This window comes from Peromyscus californicus, unplaced genomic scaffold, assembly GCF_007827085.1.
Source record: "Peromyscus californicus insignis strain IS unplaced genomic scaffold, ASM782708v3 Scaffold_11__1_contigs__length_118956290, whole genome shotgun sequence".
NCBI classification, from domain to species: domain Eukaryota; kingdom Metazoa; phylum Chordata; class Mammalia; order Rodentia; family Cricetidae; genus Peromyscus; species Peromyscus californicus.
In genome coordinates, this window is record NW_026294402.1 from 27,662,496 (window position 1) to 27,678,056 (window position 15,561).

Consider the following 15,561-nt stretch of genomic DNA (forward strand, 5'->3'; position numbering starts at 1 on the left):
TCCCTGAAGTTCTCTCTGCAGGTTTTGGATTTGGCTTGGTCTTGATTTCCCTATGACTTTAAAGAGCATCATTAAGTTATTTATTTGAGCTCTATGAGCTATGAACTTTGATTTTTCAAACTGTCTTTGCTGCATCCCAGAGATCCATTTTCATTTAGCAATATTTTTATTTCTTCCTTGATTTCTTTAGTGTCCATCTAGTCATTCAAGAATATGTTGTTCAGTATCCCAAGTCCTTATGTGGCTTGAGAATACACACACACACACACATACACACACACACACACACACACACACACTATATTTATATATATATATATATATATAAAGTTAATTTTAGTTGTATTCCACTATAATCAGATAAGATAAAGAGAAATCTCAGCTCATTTATATTTGCTAATATTGGTCTCATGGCCTAAAATGTGGTCTGCTTTAGAGATTGTTACCTGAACCTCTGAGAAGACTGTAATTTTTGAACAGAATATTCTGTGTTATATCCGTTTAATGTGTGGTGCAGTTTAACTCTGAATTGTATTTGTTGATTTTCACTCTGGTTAATCTAATTATTCGTAAGAGTTGGGTACTGAAATCTCCTATTGTTTTGTCTTAGAGCATCTCTGTCCTACTATACCTATCAGTATTTGTTGATGACATTGGGAGCACCGACATTTAGTACACATGGTAACAGATGCTATCTTTGTGTTCCCTTTGTCAATATCTAGTGGCCTTTAATATCTTCTGCTACTTGGGGTTTTAATGTACTTCACATGTCAGATTACCTCTGTTGCCTTGATCTCTGCTGTGATTAGCTCGATACACATGCTTGCAGCCTTTCACTTGCAGTCTGTGGTATCTTTGCCATTGGGTTTCTTGGAGACATTTCACAGTTGGATCTTCTCAAAATCCCATAGCTAGCGACTGCCTTTCAAATAGAGAGTTAAGTCCGTTTGTGGTTAGAGCTATTGCTGAGTCCTGTAATTTTTGGCTACTTTTTCTGTTTGGCTGGATTGTCGTTTCTTTTTAATTATTTACTACAGGGTTGGCTTGTTGGTCATAAATTCTTTAGTTTATGCTTCTCTTGAGATGTCCATATTTCTCAGCCAATTTAAAAGCCTAACTTTGCTAGATACAGCCGTGTTTAGTGACTATTGACTCCGGAGGCTCAGTTCCTAGTACCACTGGGAGAGGAGGAGAGGGATCTTGTAACAGCAGCAGGATACCAAATAGGATAAGGAAGTACATGGAAGGCAATTGGCGAGTGCGGCAGCAAGGTGATTGAGCAATAGAAGTTTCTTTTTTTGTTTTGCTTTTTTTGTTGTTGGTGTTTTGTTGTTTGTTTTTTTTTTTTTTTTTTTTTTTTTTGAGACAGGGTTTCTCTGTGTAGCTTTGGAGCCTGTCCTGGAACTCGCTCTGCAGACCAGACTGGCCTTGAACTCACAGAGATCCGCCTGCCTCTGCCTCCTGAGTGCTGAGATTAAAGTCATGCGCCACCACCGCCCATCGCAACTGAAGGTTCTTGCCGCCAAGACTGAGGATGGGAGGAAAGAACTGACTCTCATGGGTTGTTCTCTGATCTCCATGCTACAGGCTGCACTTACGATTGCATATGTGTACACACACACAGGTGAATGTTAATACATACATACAAAGAGGCGGGGAGATGGCTCAGTTGGTAAAGTACTGCTGGCTTCATAAGCACAAGGACCTTAAGTGAAAGAGTGTGCATGCTTGCCATCCCAAATCAGGAGGCACAGACCGACAGGACAGTCCCCGGGCTCCCTGCCTGTCGGTTTAGTGAAATCCAGGAGGTGCAGGTTCAGTGGCAGACCTTCTCTCAAAAAATAAGGTACTCTATATTGACCTCTGGCTGCCTGCACACTCTAGTACAGAAAATGCCCACGGTAATGTCGAGTGTGCTGTGAAGATTTCATTACTGCGCAAGTGGTTGTGCAGTGATGAAAATAGGTATAAACAGAATTCAGTACATATAAAAAGAGGAAGAAAAATAATGTAAAGACAAAATATTACTAAAACTATAGAAACAAAAAAGGAAATGCATGAGACCAAAGATGAGGGACAAAGGATGAACAACGTTTTTAAAAAGATGCATTGTTGGAGCAGCTGCTTGGTCTTCAGGGGAGAAGATATTGGAAGGGTTTACGTTTCCTACACTCTATGCTGGTGCTGTGCCTGTGTCACGTGTCACTTCATAGTAGTTTCCCTTTCTGTAGCAGGGTCCACATGTAGCTTTGCAGCTGACAGGTCAAAATCTCCCACTTTTTCAGCCCAGATTCCTCAGGTTGCACACGCCGGGGTGGGGGATATAGTAAGGGGCTGTCTCCAGAGTGTGTTGTGAGTGCAGGAAGCAAACATTGTACAGTCTGGCCTGTCCGTGTACTTTCAGACCTGTTAAGCATCAAGTACCCGTTTGAAGCAGTGTTGCTGTAGATGTCACTTAGTCTCCTGGGCTTGTTCTACGGGTAGGCCTGCCAGCCATCACCAGCGCTGCCTAGCTTTCCTTTGGGCATAGTTGCTGATTCCCTCCATAACACAGAGGGCCACGTGGTGGGAGCCATGTGCTGCTTGCTTCTTTTTGATGAGTCGTCTTTGTTTTTTTCTGCACCTCTGAGCTGTCTTAGCTCTCCCTATGTGATTGCCAGTGTTTTCCAAACTTTTCTCTTTTTGGAATATTAAAAAAAAGAGTCTATTTTTAATTCGTGTGTGTGTGTGTGTGTGTGTGTGTGTGTGTGTGTGTGTACGCGCGCGCATGCGCGCGCGCATAAACGCAGATAACCCCAGAGTGTGTCAGATTCCCCAGATCTGGAGTTACAGACCATTGTGAGCCCCTTGATGAGGGTTCTAAGAACCAACATGGATCCTCTGCAAGACAAGTATGTACTCTCAATCTCTGTGCTGTCTCTCCAGTTCCTAGAATCTATTCTTTGTTATTTTGATTGATGCGTCTCATTTTTCACATCACCCAGAGGCTTCCAGTTGTCCTCTTACTCAGAAACCTCAGTTCTAATAGCATTTTAATGGTTTCTGTGGGATTTCCTATATTAAAAATAGTATGTACAAGTACTAGTTCTGTTCCAGTTTGGATGCTGCTTTTATTTATTAATTTTCTTGATGGTTTTCTTTGGTGAGACTCACCAGCACAAAACTGAATAGAAGTCAAAAGCACATATACCCTTTTTATGCACAATCTAGGGGAATGCATTCAGTCTCTGGCCATTGAGGGAGATGTTATCTGTGTGCAGTTTCATAGGTGTTCATTACCAGACTAAGGAACTTCCCCTCTAGTTCTGGTTTGTTGAATGTTGTAAAAATAGTGTCAGAGTTTTTTTGAAAGCCAATTTGCTAAGGTCTTTGTGGATTTTCATGAGCATAACAAAAATACTGTAATTTTTTTCAGCATTGTTTTATCTGTCTTCCTGTTGGAAGCTAAAATTTTTCTAGTCATTACATCCCAATGTTAGTAGCTTCAATCAGAGGTGTCCTATAACCTCAGTTTTTAAAACCTAGTTTAACTTTGGTATCACAATTATTTGTATTAATTGCATATTTTGTCATGTTTTTCAAGGAAAAGTAATGGTTCTTGTAATAATAAACCCTGAAGCCTTTACCACTGAGAAAGTTAATCACTTATAGAAAGGTTTATATTTGTAGAATTGCAAGTCACTGTTAATTTAAATCATTAGTAGAAAAACAAGTATGCCTTCAACAGCTAATGGTTGACCTTCTGAAAACAACTCGGAGTTGGCTTAAGGAAACGTGCATTCCTAATACAGATTGAAAGAGATGATGCAAATTCAATCAGCCCTGGGCTTGTTTCACACTTTAAAACTGTCTTTGCCTACAGTATAAACAACTTGAATGTTCTATTTATTTTTAACATTGCCATCTGTCACTGGTAGATGCCAAATCGGAAAGATGCAGCTATAGTTTGAGTCTGAAAACTTAGAGCTCCCTATACTATTATACAACAAGGGCAATAGGAAATTTTTTCCTTTTAAAGCTTTTTTTTTTAGTGTTCTTACTGTGTTCAATAATTTGTGTAGATGAAAATGAAGCTGAGTTTTTGTTTCCTGACCAAGACAGCAAATACCCATAGTGCATAAGGGGAAAAAAAATAAAAAGAGAGAACAAAAAGGAAAGAATAGCAGTGAATAATAGGGTATAGTTTGATAGAAGAAGCTACAGTTGTGCTACAAGGGAAGGAAATACATTGTCTTTGGGTTTGTGCTGCTGGGTGTTCATGGAGGAACTACTGGTATCTTTTTCCCGTTTGGAAATGTGCTCAGCTGTCGTCTCCTCTCTTCCTACCCACATTACTTACATCCCATGACACTGTCTCAGCAGTCTTGGACTCTCTTCTGTTGCCTGTGTTCTCTCATTTCTTTCTGTGGATAGTTTCTATCGACTGTCTTCAACTTCGGTGATTCTGCCTTCTGCTCTGCAGTTTTCTCTTAAGCTTATGTAATACATTCTTAAATTTTCATGTCATCATTTCATTACTAGGATCAACACCTGATCTTTTAAAAATAATTTCCTTGATGACAGTCTACATCTGTCACATTATCTCACCTTATCTGTGAGAGAGGGAGTAGGAGGAAGGGGAGAGGAAGAGGAGTCAGAGAACCAGTGAGAAAGCAGGTGAAAAAAAGCCAAGTTTGCTTTTTTTGTGTTCCTTCAGATTGTCTTTTAATGACTCCAGCTTCCCAATGTTAAAAACAATCACTGGACCAAAAGGTCCCAAGCAGCCTTATCTTCCAGTCCACATAAATATACATATATATCACACAAACATTTCAACCACCCAGCACACAATATGAAATAGTCCTCTAAGGAACATAAATATTACTATATGAGAATGTGAAACTAGCCAGGCGGTGGTGGCGCACACCTTTAATCCCAGTACTAAGGAGGCAGAGGCAGGATGATCTCTTGAGTTTGAGGCCAGCCTGGTCTACAGAGCCAGTTCCAGGACAGCCAGAGATACACAGAGAAACAAGCAGAATGTGAAATTAAACTGTACTTTTGAGGTATGAACTTCTAAACACAAAAGACTAGGGACTTGGATAAATCTCTCTGACCATTATTAAAATAGCTGGACAGAAATTTTTTAAAAGCCAGTTTTAATACTGTGGCCATTTAGCACATTTAGCGGAGTGATAGTATTGGTTTCTCTCCTAGAGCCTATGACCCACGTAGCCACGTGTTCCTAATAAGTTACCACTATGCCCATAGATATGAGCATCTGCTAGCCTTCCTCAGAGAAGCTTCTCCTTGGAGTAGGTGGCAGTTAACACAGACCCAACTGACCAATGTGCAGAGAACAAAAGATTGTAGAGTGTCCAGCCCCAGATCGTACATGTCATTTCTCATGCTAAGACCCAGGGATCTGCAGAAGAGGGGCTGAAAGATTGTAAGAGCCAGAGGTGGTAGATGACTTCAAGGAACAGTGTTTTCCAGACGCAACAGCACACGTGAAATGTAACGTTTGTGACAACATACACAAGACCTGTGCAAGTTTCAGCCAGACAAAATCCCATCCTAGAGAACAGGAAGGTAGATGGGTAGTTCCTCTACTAGCTGAGAAGATACTAGCATTTGATGGCTGTTGTAAGAGGGAGAATCGTTTTTTGTTGTTTTAAAATCTGGTACAACGGAGCAGGCCCAAATCCCAAAACCAGCTGGGCCACACAAACTGGATCAGCTGGGCAAAGAAGTAATTATTATTTTTTTTTCCCAAAGGAATCTCACAGTGAGGTGTGATGGGATGGGCGGGTTGAGAGGAGGGTGGAAAGGGGAGGTTGCATTCTATGTGGGGATCTGATTTTCTGAACTCTACAGGCATCAGAAATACAAGTGGTACACAAACATACAAAGGGAAAATACCTGTATACATATAATAAATCAATCTTTAAATATATATGAAATTCTCCAATAATTAATAATTTTTTAGAAAATGTAAAAAGGAAATATAAAAAAAAATTTGAAGCAATAGAGAGTTAAAACAATAAACAGTCAGAGTTAAGCTAAAGTAGAAAGAGATCTGTCTGTCTGCATATCTGTCTGTCATCTGTTGGTTTTTCTCTGTGCTGGAGCTTAGGGCAGGTCTCAGGTATGCTAGGCAAGCCCCTGCTCTCAGCTGTGCTCAAGTTCCTGTTCATCAGTTCATGTGATTTAATCTCCCAGTCAGAAACAAGATCTATGTAAGTGATATAATTTTTTGGTTTAAAACTTTTCCAGTACATCACAAATTACTTTTATTGCATGTATTTAATGTGACTGTGTGTGTACACACGTGTGTTCATGTCATGATACATATGTGGGGGTCAGAGGACGGCTTGCATGAGTTAGTTCTCTCTTTCTATCACATGAGTCCCAGGGATGGAACTCAGATCTTCAGGCCTAGAAGCAAGAGCAGTTACCTGGTGAATCATCTCTCCGGCCCTAATTATAGTATTTATAACACGACGGTGGGAGAAGGAGCCTCTTCAGATGGTCACATAAATAGGCTTGCATGATGTATTTTTGTTCTCTGCTTGGAAATAGCCAGTTTTGTTTCCCTCTGGTAGCAGATACAGAAATAATTGAGCTTTCACTTTGGGGAAGAATTTTATAGGTAAAACATGAGATCTTTTGATTTATTTAACAAGTAATTTAATCTGACACCTTATCAGCCTGAATTAGTAGCATAGTTTTGAAATTAAGAATAAAACCTAAAATTCTTCATAGTTTTTTGTTTGTTTCTTTGTTGTTTGGAGTAATGCTGTGGGTGGAGTCTGGGGCCTTGGCTGCATGCTGGTCAAGGGCCATGTCCCAGAGCAGCATGCCCAGCCTGCAGTGTTGAATTTGTTTGTTTTTAATTGTTAGTTCTTTAAGAGTTTCATAAACACATTTTTATTATACCCACCCCTCTCCCTCCTACAGTGTTCTTTTGAGGCAAAACTTCCTTGTAATGGTCTTCTGAGAAAGTGGTCTTCTAATGTCTTGCTTTCTTTCTCATTTTATTTGTGAAGTTGCTGATTCTGTTACTTTATTTCCTTTTTCTCACTCACTCCTCCCTTCTTCTCTCCTTCTCTCCTTCCCTCTTTCCCTCCCTCCCTTTCTTTGTTCTTTGATTTTCCAGCTTCTTTATTGCCATGTTCCCTTCAGTGTCACTTCGATTGAAATGACCACATTTTTCCTTATCCTATTTGGAATGCTGTCTTAAATGTTCTTCTGCTGAACATAAACGTACATGAGGCTGGTACTTTAAGAATCGGTTTGGGCTCAGTGGTCCAAAGCAGTTGCTGCTCTTCCAGAAGGCTCGGGTTCAATTCCTAGTAACCACATGTTTTTTCCCAATCCTGTGTAACTCCTCTTCCAGGGGTATCCGATGCTTTCTTCTGTCCTTTGTGGGCACCAGCCATACAAAGAGTATGTATGCATACATGTAGGCAAAATACTCCTAACAGGAATAAAATTAAAATGATAATCATTTTTAATAGGAAGAATTAGGTGATAAAATCAGTATCTTTGATGGAGGAGTCAGGGGAGAGTTAGAATGCCTGAGTCAGTTTTCTCTCTGAATACATTGTAAAGATTGTTAAGATAATATTTTCTTATGCTTCATCAGGAAGAAAACCCTAGATGAGAACTTGTGATGGCTTTTCCCTTTCTTTCACCTTTCTCCCATTTTATGCAATTTTGCATCCTTTGTGCCTGATACATACTTGAAAACAGTTTTTGACTTCTAATTATGAACAAGAGCTGTTTCCATTAGAGGCATCAAAAATGTTTCCTAATATCTCACATCCCCTTAAAACTGTGTTAGGAATAGGCCCCTAGCCACACTTGTCTATCCGAATTAATCTTTGCCATTTTAAGAAATCATTTCAAGTATTAGTTTCATTCAGATTTTTTTTATTATCTTGTGTGGTGAGAGATCTGACCCTGGTCCTCATTCCAGCTAGGCCAAGTGCCTTGCCATTGAGAAACAATAACACCTCAGTCCCCTGATCAGTAAGTAATTGGGTGCATAATACATGCTGTAGCTGAAATAGAATACGACAGATGGAATTTCAATCTTGGGGGAATTGAGAGGGAGCCATGAGAGGGGGCGGTGGTGAATAAATCAGTGAACTACATGGTATAGTAGGTAAGTTCTGTGGAGAAAAATACAGCTGAGTGGGGTTCAGAGGCTGAGCATCTAGTTCATATGGGGTTGAGGTTTCAGGAGAGTAGTGTTCAGGGAAGGGACTGTTAGAGCATCACTTATGAGCAAAGACTTGAAGGGAATATTAAGACACAAAGCTGTGTAGATCCTAACCTGTGAACATGCCATCAGGAAGGCCAAGGGAGAGAGGATGGAGGGTTTAGGTCAGAAGGGGAGAGGATGCCATTACATGCTCTGGGCCTAGGTGCTGCTGTGGGGTTTTCACTGTTACTTAGGAAAGTAAAGAAGATTATAAGCAGAACAGTTGTGTGATCTAATGTACTTTGCTAAAAGGATAATTTTGGTGGCTGACTTAGGGGTAAAAGAAAAGAGACTCACAGTGGCTATTGAGGTGACCAGGCAGGAGGTTGATGGTAGCTTTGGCCGGTATGTGGAGCATGGGAGTGTTAAAAAGTGTTTTGATTCAAAGAATTTGCAGACACACTGTGAAAGTTTTGAATTATTCCAGTAATTTTTATACTGGAACGTTAAGAATATAGCCCGTTGTCTCCCCAGTGAATTCTCTTGTGCCTCCTACACACACCAAGGCACATCCTATTCCATTTGTCACAGATAGATAGTTCTAAACATTTTTGTTAGCTATGAGGGGGAAAGGACAAGTGACTTCCCCTCTGCCGTAGTGGTCAATAGTTGACACAATGCAGTGCGGCGGTTTTTCAGTTAGAGGGACTTCAGATTTCTCATTTTGAAATAATGTCTTAGAAGAAGTTGCAGAAATAGCACAGAGAGGTCCCTGTACTTGTCACTCCTCCTCCGAGTTGCCACATCTTACATAACTAGCTATGTAGTGCATAATCAAAAGCAGGAAACTGACATTATCCCAGTACAGTTAACCAGAGTGTAGACTTCACACCCAGATCTGCCAGTTTTTGCATACACTTTCTTGTCTATTTACACTGGGCACAGATAACAGTCTTTGTTTTTGTTGGTTTTTTGTTTTGTTTTTTTTTTTCGAGACAGAGTTTCTCTGTGTAGTTTTGGCGCCTGTCCTGGATCTTGCTCTGTAGACCAGGCTGGCCTCGAACTCACTGAGATCCACCTGCCTCGGCCTCCCGAGTGCTGGGATTAAGGCTTTTCTACATAATATGTTTTTCTTCTTTTCCCTCCTTTATTCTTTGTGTTTGTATGGAGGGCGTGTATGTGTCTAGACTTTTGTGTGGGTGTGTGTGTGCACACCCTTGCATGCATGTGGAGGACAGAGGTTGAAGTGGAATGTCTTTCTCAATCACTCTTATTTTTTGAGACAGAGTTTCTCACTGAACTTGGAGCTAACCAGTTCAGCAAGACTGTTTGGCCAGTGAGCACCAGGTATCTGCCTGTCTCTTCCTCCCTGGTGTCGGTGTCGGGATTATAGACATCTTCCACCACACCGGGCCTTCTGTCTGGGTGCTGGGGATCTGAGTATTCATGCCTGTGTGAAGACACCCCACCAGCTGAGTCCCAGCAGCCACCTTTGTCCTTTTTCCCTTCTTTCTCTCCTCTTACCCTTGCCCTCCTCTGCTTGGGTTTCTATTGAGCAAAGAAAGGATGGGGGCCAGGGGGAGGTGTGTTTAATTTGAAATTGAAGAAGAATGGGTTTGCCTTCCCTGTCATGAATACATTTTCGGAGCCTTACATCCTGTTCAACAAAACCCTCAAGTCCACAGCTGTTCCACTAGTGGGAAATTAACTTGCTTTGTTCCTGCCACACTGGGGATTCTCTGTGTCCTTTTGTATTTTCAAATCAAATTAATGCATTGCTTTCTTTACTGTGGCTTGCCATTTAGCAACAATTTTATATTCAGAGCTATGTTCAGAAAAGGAGGAGAGAGTAAGTGTAACTGACAGTCTCGCATGGTGAATGTAAATCCTCTGTGAGCATTGTCTCTGCCACCTCATAGCTGTGCAGCCTTGGCATGTTGCTCAGCCTCTCTGCCTATCTGTAAGATCAGACAACAGTATCTGTCAGCTTTATTCAGTTAGGATGAAGACGTTAGTAAGTTCCTAGAATTGTGTCTGGTACAATATAATGATTTTGTTGAAGAAAACAATATCTGATGGTGAACTCTACACTGGAATTAGTAAAACCTCAATTGGAACAGAAAGATATGTCAGTGTTTTCCCATTTAGTAAAAAAAAAAAAAAAATCCAGCTCAGTGGTGATAATGTGGGGTAAGTGAAGATTCTTTTCAGTGTGTAGTGTTTATGTAGCTAGCTAACGATCATGTTTTAATAGTCACAAGCTGGGGCTGGTTGAATGCTCCTCTGGTAGAGGTTGCTGAGGACTGCTTCATTTGCTGGTGAATGTTTCTAGTAGAGGACAGGAAGTACTTGGACAGGTGACGTGAGCCTCACCCCTGGGCAATGAAAGTTCCTTTGGGAAGCTCTGGATTTTCCATTCTGAGCAAACTTTTTTCCCTGATGAATGCATAACTGTCATTCTCAGAATTTTTCATACAGAGCCTGTGTAAATGGATGCATTTTAGAACTTGTCAGTAGCATACAGTGGTAACTTAGTATCAGCAAAGATACTGAAAGATTTGTTCACTTTTATGACTCAGCCTTTCGCTAGCAATCCTGCCTACTTGATTACTTACTTTTCTTGCTCTTCTTTGGCCTGACATGCCTCCTTTTGTCAGATACACTGCCCCCACCCACTTAGCAAATACAAGTAACCAAATAGTAAGGAACTGGCAAGGCATGAAGGGCACAGTTAAATGGCAGTTTCCTAGGGCTGCTCTCTGAACAGGAAGTGCTCACCTGTGGGAGGCTGATGGGTGGAGCCTGCTGGTGAAGCCTGTTCTGCAAGTGTGAGCTTAAGTTGGGGCGTGCCTGTGGTGTGGCCAAGCTGCACCGGCTGAGAGTGGAGGATTAAACTACTGATGCAGAGCTCTCACAAAAGCTGGCTCAAACAGGCCTGAAATCTGGGCCAAGTGCTTCTGAGAGGGGGGCGTGAAAACAGCTGGCACCTCCAAGTGTGGTGGAGACCTGACCAAGAGTGCTCGCGTGCTGGATAAGATCTGAGCTGGTGTGGTTATGCTGTATTCTTAAGCTGCTGCACTGAATGCACAGCTCCCACTCCTGCCGACTCTACTGCTAAATACAGTCACGGAGTAGTTCTAAATACTGATCCTAAAACTTGCACCACAGCAAGAGGTAAGGAGATTTCAATCCGTCATTCAATATTTCATTCAAACTTCTTTCGCACTAATTCCTTGGAGCTATTTTTAGATCATATTTGAGCACATGTTACCTTGGTTCTTAAGTGAGTTGTGATTCAGTATTTATCTGGAAATGGAATAATAACATTAATATTTGTCTTGTTTGTAGAGCTGTGATGACTTCTTAAAGTAAAATTTTACCTGCACAGGTATTATTTTCCCAGAGAGTTTTAGTAAACATTTATTTTTCTGCTGTTTCTGGTCAGCTTAGTTGGTAATGCCTTCTAGATTAATGGGTTAATGTAATAGAGGTTTTCATTATTAGATGTGTGTGTGTGTGTGTGTGTGTGTGTGTGTGTGTGTGTGTGTGTGTGTGTGTGTATGTTAATGTTTCTTGTGGGCTAATACTATTTCAGTGCTTGATCGATGGAAAATGAGCAGCGCTGATTTCCTGAAGACTTGAGCAGGCTCTGGAAAGACTGCTTTGGTTAGCATAAGGCATTCAGCCCCTTCTGTCCCTTTCCTGCCAGCAGTCTGCCCCTTGCAGCACTGCCCTCCAGAAGGACAGCTGTCTGCCTCCTGGAGGACTGTGCATTCCCAGAGAAGGCATGGCTAGGCTGTGCTCATGTGCTGCTTGGTAATGAAGCGTTTTCATTACGCTATTTCATAAGCATGATACGGAGATAAGTATTTTTTCTAAATCACAAAGCAGCCCAGTTATTTTTTCTTTTCAAAATTGACCTACCGTTGCTTAAATTGTAATCAGTATTGTAATTTTCAAAATATTAGGTGCAGAGTTTCAGAATTTAGAGTTCTTTCTCACAGTCAACTTTGCATCTGTCGCTCAGTCAAAAGATCTGAAAGTACAACTTTATCTCCTTCTAAGTACTGGATAATACTGTTTTGTATTTAGTAGAAGAGAGCAGAAATCTAAAATTAGGTAGAAAATTGCAGGAGTGAAAAGTAGAAACCATCCTGAATTTGTCTGTACTCTCCCTTTAGCTCGGGTCTCCCATGGAGTTATGTGGCCAAATTGGACAAAACAAGGTCTGAAAAGCTGAGGCAGATTCTTGGTCAGTCATGGACCAAGGAAAGATTACCGAAGTTTTCAGAAAAAGGGAAAGAGAAATTGTAATGGGAAAATGACACAGGGCCTTTGGCATCTGTCATTTCTTGTGAGCCAAGTGGTGGCTGTTAGGATTGTCCTTGCATTGTATCATAAAGGAAGTAAGCTTTCAATAGGTAAATTGCTAAAACCTCGGAATTTTGAAGTAAGGATAGGCTGGATCCTAATCCCTGGGTCTGACTTCAAAGAGCAGCTTTTGCCTTATGTAAGTTCCAGGCTTTCAAAATGTCTATACTTTTAGAACCCATCCCTTTCACTTTTTGCTCTAAAGCCTCCACAACTCCCCCAGACCACTTATGAGAATACTAATGCTCCACACCAACCTGCATAGCTTAATAGACTCCACAGTGCAGTAAAATAGGAAGATTTTTGAATGTTTGAATCGAATCAAAGAAGAAAACATAGTATCCAGGAAAGAGAATTTTCATGCCATTGAATTTAAGCTTCCAAAATTTTTGTTTCCTAGAAGTTCATATAGTATTACCTTTGATATGCATGACTTCCTAAAATTATACTTTAATTTTTATGAGAATGTACATGTTAATACATTTCTTCCTGAAATCATACTTGCCAAATAGTAGTAAGTCATCTTGTAAAAATAAGAACCCAAATATTATTAAACCTCTTAGCAGGTTTAAAAAAACCTGTGTATTATATCTCATTCTGATATTAAAATACATTCAGCATCAAGAAATTTACATCCACCTCATGTTTCCTCCTACTTGCTCTTGGTAAAATGCAAATCTTCCTTTTGTTCCACTTTTAGAAATGAAATTAGTCATAGTCTTTTATATAACTGAGTTGGTAAAGTCACCAAGTTATTAGAAAAAAAGAACACACTTTGCTTTTGCAAAGAGTTGAGGAACAAAAACACTCATATATATTTTAGTTTGTTATTGAAATTTAAAAATAAAACACAAGTGTCTGCGAGCTGAAAAAACATACAGCTTACTTATGTCAACCTAAAGTCACATAATCTAGATTTGTGCCTCTGACATTTCTAGTAAGAGTCATAGCTTCCTGGAAAAAATCAAACAAGCAGAGGAGATACTGAGAGCCTTATCTCATGTCATGACATTTGCCCAAGGAGCATGGTTGTTAAAAGCTCCATGCTGTAACTCTGTGTGTTTTGTGTCCTCTGGGAAGCACAGCAGCCTGATGCTGCTGCTTTAGTGTCAGGTATCCATGTGTTTTAGACACACCATGCGAGTGCACTGTGGTAGGTGTGGGGAAGCTGGTTGCCTGTTTCTGCTTAGCTTTTTCCATGTCAGCTGTTCTTCTTTCTTCTGTCTCCGAAAGATTCTCTTTTCAGATTTACTGCAGACCTGTTTTCCAGAGCCTTTAATGTCATTCATTTGCTTTCAGGTCAGCCTTGGCTTTGAAATGTCTCCTCATCTCCCTCATCTGCAAATGAGGGCCTGTTATGTAACTGTCAGTAGAGTTCTCTCTCTCTCTCTCTCCAGAGAGTTATTACTGCCAGTGTGCCATTTTAAATCCAGCCTGCAGGACTGGACAGGCATTCCTCGGATACCTGGTTCCCTCCCTCTGAGGTTGGAATGTCAGACGTCACTGTGAGGGCTAGCTGTGCAGGCTCTGGGTAGTTTCTCTCTGGCAGCCTCTTTCTTGCAGCTGTCACCTGCATCAGTCACAGAATTAGTTTGTTCTTACTTTCATGGTTATTAATGATACAGATTGAGCAGGAGTGATTCTGTGCTTTTTCTTCCACAATAACATCAAGAGCATTTTAAAAGCTGAAGCTCAGCTTACCTAAAGAACTTTTGAATATATGTCTGGAGAATCGAGGTGCGAGGTCTGAGACTGGACAACTGTTATAATCCTGATTTCAAAAACAGAAGCTAATTACAGAAGACACTGGGATTTTGGCTTTTGAGCATCATTCTGCAGAAGACCAGAATTTTGTACGTAAAATTATTGTATTTTTTCTTTTGCTACAGTAACTTCCTTCTTGAAACATAGGCCCAAAGTTAATCTTTATAATGTATATGGAATTGGCTAACAAAAATCATAATATAAATGTCATTTTACAGTTGTCTTAGAACTTGGAAGCAAATAAACCAAAATAATCAATAAAATTTCATATAGCATAACTATAGGCATAATTTTATGCCTAAGTCCTAGAAAAGAATGTTATATAAATTAGTTATATAAAGACTCTTCCCTCTAATTTTAAGCATCCATGGAACAGAATAATTAAAAAAGAACTAAACTTAATATACTAGACATTAAACAAGAACCTTAATAGTGACTTTTTAAAATTAAGTTCTTAGGCTACCCTTTACCCAGATGAAACATATTTTACATAGACTTGAGGTTTTCTATGCTGTTTGATGGTTTTCCCAAAGAATTTTATGTTTGTGGGTATTTTTACTGAAATTGAGATTTGTGCTGCCTAGTGAAACATTTTATTACACCATTAAACTAAGGTCTTACTTATACTGACAGATTTCCTTGTTTGTAATACAACAAAAATCGTCGTCATCAAAACTATATCTTCATTCTCTTGGCCCAGTACTTCTTCACTAGCCTAGCCAACAAAGGGCTCACCTTCATCAGACCATGGGTCGAACATACCTGATCTGAAGTGCTTAGAACTCAAAACAGTTTGCATCAAAATGATGTCACGGGTGAAAAATTCTACACCAGACCTCATGTGACAAATTGTAGTCAAAATGTAAGCACACTATAACATTACATAAAGTCACCCATAGACCACTGTATATAAGGCACATGTAGAATATACATGAATTTTATGTTTAGGCTTGGTCCCCTCTCCTGTTTTTCCGTAGATATATGGAGAGATATATATTTAGGTAAATAGACAGACAGATAGATAGATGTGTCTAAATCTGAAAATATCTAAAATCTAAAGCATTTCTGCTACCAAGCATTCTAGATAAGTGTTACTCAACCTGCATTTCTCTTAGTATTGAAAAGCTGTAAAAGCTTTAAATTCTTAGGTCGTTGGCTCAAGTATGTGTTTTAAAATATTCAAATAGGCCGGGCGGTGGTGGCGTACGCCTTTAATCCCAGCACTCGGGAGGCAGAGC

General features: G+C 40.1%; 1 protein-coding gene across 6 annotated transcripts in view; it reads left to right on the forward strand.

Annotated features, from left to right (window-relative positions):
- The window catches only part of Arhgap32 (Rho GTPase activating protein 32), a 251,435-nt gene that overhangs the window by 197,060 nt on the left and 38,814 nt on the right, over positions 1-15,561 (forward strand). Inside the window, exon 1 of one of the 6 annotated variants that reach the window (XM_052755972.1) lies at positions 11,021-11,362. The exons of the other annotated variants lie outside the window; for them this stretch is intronic. The gene's annotated coding sequence lies outside the window, so the exon portion shown is untranslated. Of the gene's footprint in view, positions 1-11,020; positions 11,363-15,561 lie in introns of those variants that run through there. 6 annotated transcript variants of the gene reach the window in all.